The sequence below is a fragment of the Myotis yumanensis genome, unplaced genomic scaffold (assembly GCF_028538775.1).
Source record: "Myotis yumanensis isolate MYYU_CA2020_CCGP unplaced genomic scaffold, mMyoYum1.0.hap1 SCAF_4, whole genome shotgun sequence".
Lineage (NCBI taxonomy): Eukaryota > Metazoa > Chordata > Mammalia > Chiroptera > Vespertilionidae > Myotis > Myotis yumanensis.
The window spans coordinates 1,940,220-1,944,017 of NW_027223755.1; the positions used below are offsets into that span (position 1 = coordinate 1,940,220).

The 3,798-nt window shown below is 53.3% G+C and overlaps 1 long non-coding RNA gene across 1 annotated transcript; it reads right to left on the bottom strand.

Annotated features, from left to right (window-relative positions):
- Nucleotides 1–941: 941 nt before the first annotated feature.
- LOC139007996 (uncharacterized) lies at nucleotides 942–3,157 on the bottom strand. The gene is made up of 3 exons (XR_011471077.1): nucleotides 3,030–3,157; nucleotides 2,343–2,832; nucleotides 942–2,239 (listed from the first exon to the last, which is right to left on the bottom strand). It is a non-coding gene; the product is annotated as an uncharacterized lncRNA (long non-coding RNA).
- Between the last annotated feature and the right edge of the window lie 641 nt (nucleotides 3,158–3,798).

Below are 3,798 nucleotides of genomic sequence, written 5' to 3' on the forward strand. Positions count from 1 at the left end.
AAATTCTGAAAGCAAAGCTTGGACACGGAATTGCTAGTAAAGCCGGCTGTGTAACAGGGGGCCTCCATGCACCCAGTTTTAAGATGATAGACGCAAACTGTGTGTCATAAAAATAACTTGTATGCTGGGTAGGCAAGCATAAGGTTGTGAGCTGTTCGTTTATAAATAAAGCAACACAGCAGACTTTTTCAAACCCAAGTCTCCTTTTTATCCAAAGAAAGAAGCATTTGGGTCCTCCCAGTGTAATGCTCCTCTTCCCTTTCATCCCTGGTCCTTCCGTGCTGAGCTCAGATGTGCCCAGCGGTGCCCGGAAGCCTGTTGCCATCAGGCCTGTGTTTGGCTCAGTTGTATTCTTTCAGCAAATCCTGGGGCTTAGAAAGGGGTTTGCTCCACAGTCGGGTCCCTGCTGTCGTCCAGCCAGCAGCGCGGCGGGTCGTTCACCCTCTCTCTCAGCAGGAGTCCCCGCTGGGCCCCTGAGTGAGAGCAGAGGCTCACTCTGCCTGCTCTCCTCACTGAGCGAACAGTGACCTTTCCTCATTGTTTGGGAGCAGCCCAAGGTCATGATTAAGATGCGATCCTCCCAGAATATAGTAAGGTCTCCTTCTAGCCCTGACTCTCAGGGGGGTTGGCCAGCTCACGTGTGTGTGCGTGCGTGTGTGCGTGCTTGTGTGTATGTACACGTTGTATGTGTGCATCTGTGTCTTTAGAAGAACCATCTAGATTTATGTGATGCGCTGGTTTGAAAGGAGCGATTAATTTTAACTCTGAATGCCGATGTTCTGCACGAGCACGCAAACCTCGGAGGTGCAGTTGGGTCCGGTGCTGTTTTGGCAGGCAGAGTGCTGGCAGCCCAGGCCCTGTTTATCAAGCTGTAGGCTGTCGCTCACGTGGTCCCAACAATATCCCACATTTTAACAAATGAATTCGGGCACTTCCTTAGAGACTGTGTTAATAAGACTTTATAGAATGCGAAAACCCCAAATTTAAAGTAAACAACCGGACACCCCAGATGTTTGGCGTTATACCTACAAACGCCTGGACCTCTTTGTGGGAGACCCTCGTCCCAATGTTTGAAGTCAGGTGGCTATGGTCTATGTCAAGTAGGAAAACCAGCCCCGGCCACAAGTGGTCTTGATTTTGCCCAGAGCTCATAAAGGATCGGCGTGTGCTCAAAGCAGCCGGCCGGGCCGCTAATGGAAATCAGGTGTCACGCCAGACATAGCATAGACCCTCCACATTGCCCGGCGTGGGTTTCAGGTTCGGAAGAGGCACAGCTGCTATTGTTACCCACAGACACTAGTGTTTTCTAGGACTAGATTCCATTCAACAGCAAATCTAAGATGCTGTCTTACTATTTTACATCCAATGGCAAATCTGAGATGCTGTCTTACTATCTTTGTCCACAACTGCCTCTTGTTTGTTTGTTTTACAACTGCCTTCCTCCTTCCCTACCCCCCCTCCGCAGCTCTCATGGGCTATTTCTGCTCCGTTCCAGCTTCCAAACCTAGAGACCCAGCCACAGTGTCTCCTCAAGGACCAACTCTGGGCTCTTTCAAAAAACCTAAGCCGGTTCCTCTCTCCACATCCATTGACAGAGAAGCTACTTGTAAATCTTTAAGATGGTCTATTCTCCATCGGCATCCAGAGGCTGCCTGGCCTGGGCGGGGCCGTGCAGGGTGGACACAGAGAAATGGGTCGTTAACTCCGCAGATACGACTGCAGTGATCCTGGGTGTGGTGAATACGTTGTGTTAAAAATAGCTAATATCTGTTCACTGCTTTCATGAATTATAGGCTTTAATTCTCACAGCGGGTCTAGATAGTATCGCCATGTTGTGAAGGAGGCATTTGGGACCTGGTGTGACCTAGTGACCTGTTCCGTGTCTGACAGGAGTTAGAGGCAGAACCAATGTCCATCGTCACCGCGCTCAATCCTTCCAGGATGGAAACCACTCATTTGAACCATGTGACATGTCCATGTTTGTAGGATGAGAACACTTAAATGTTGGCAATTTCACGATTCACTGTTACTCTTTTTAACCATTAGCTTGTCTAACGTACTAATTTCTTTTTAAAACCTAATTGCACCGGGTGTATTTTAGCAACAGGTATGGTCTCATAATGCAGACAGTGAAACACAGCGTCTGTCCTGTGAGGAGTGTCATCGCCTGGGTTTCCCGGCAAACGGAGCTGGAGATCAGGATTCAGGCTGGTGGTATTGGGAGGTGAAGCAACAGAGTCTGGGAAACACAGAGGGAAGTAGGGGAGAAAGAGAAGGTTGTAGGCTTCTGAGTCGGTCACAGCTTCACACATACACACACGTGTGCACGCGCGCACACATACCTGGTTCTCAGGCAGGCAGAGTATCTGCTGGTGCACAAGCACCCAGAACAGTGTGTCCGGAAATGAAGACGGAGGAGGTCTTCTGCTGGTTGTTCCCGCTTCCTGACTCTCGCTGGTCAGAGTCAAACCTCCGAGTGCCCGGATGGCTATGGGCAGAGCTCTCTCCCAGCCTCCGAGTCTGGAGGTTGTAGGAGCCAGCACCCACCCAGGGTCCAGTCTGCCTGGCCGTGTCTGCCGTGGGGTCTGGCGTGGCTGGGCTCAGTGCTCCCCTGGGGCTGCCTGAAACAACCCAGAGCCCTGGCAGGTGGGCCGGCAGCAGCCGCCTGCCTCCTGTGAAGCAGTGGGGACCCCAGGGCTGTGGGGCCCGAGGGCAGTGGGGCCCGAGGGTGGGGTGCCCCAAAGGAATCTGAGCCAGGACATGAGCTAGATCCGGTCGGGAGAGCCTCCATTTCACTGGAAGGCTTGGAGAGTTCCAGGAAACCTGAAAAAGCTGAAAATCACAGGAAAGCAGTCTTGTCTCCTGTTAATATGCTGGGAATTACTTCCTACTTCTTTTCTGGGGTTGCCTCATTCTCAGTCCTTCCTCGTGAAGTTTTCACGCCCTGCTTTTAGAGGTAATATGAGGGGACCCTCCTCCCTCCCAAAAAAGCTCATCTGCAGTGAAGACAGATTAATGAAGACTCTTACCTGGTATGAGAAAGGGGAGCCCATCCTTCATCAGCACCAGGGCGCCTCTGTTTGAGGAGGGCTCTGCACCCGGAACGCCCTCCAGCCGCCATCCTTGCCTATGGCCCTCGTTGGAAGGGCAGCACCTCCCTGACCCAGTGCCCCAGGCCGGCCGCGTGGACTCGGTCCGAGCGCTGGTCCCCAGGCGCCGCCCACGTGCCTGTTGTTGTTGGACGGCCCCATCTCCGCATTGGCCAGAGCTGACCTTTCGGAGCCGATCCATTCGGCGTCGCCCGTGGCTCGGGCTGCTAGGACGTCAGCCAAATGGAAGGAAACACAATCCTAGAACACAGTGTATTGCTGAGGTTTTTTTGCTCTTTAGTTAGATTTTCAAGAAGAGCCCAGGGAGGGGAAAGTGGAGGGAGGGGAAGACAGAGGGAGGGGAGGGCAAGGCGGTTTCCGCAGTCCGTGTCCAGGCCTTGCACCCGGTGCACCTCCCCGAGGTGACACTGCCCACGCTGCCCGGCTCGGGGGCAGGACACTCCCTCAGGGGGGGATGCGACCAGATGGGGCGCTTGTCTGCCCGCGTGCACACACAGCAGAGCTACTTGCCTTTAGAACAATCTTGCATGTGTTTTCCTTTTGTGAACAAAACCCATTTTCTGCCTGAGACCTGCCGCAGAGCAGATGAGCAGGGCAGCACCCGGCTCAGGGCTGGAGCCTCCCTGCTCAGAGTGTCCCCTTCCCCACGACCAGGCCTGCTGACTTAGACTGTTTGTCACTTCCACTG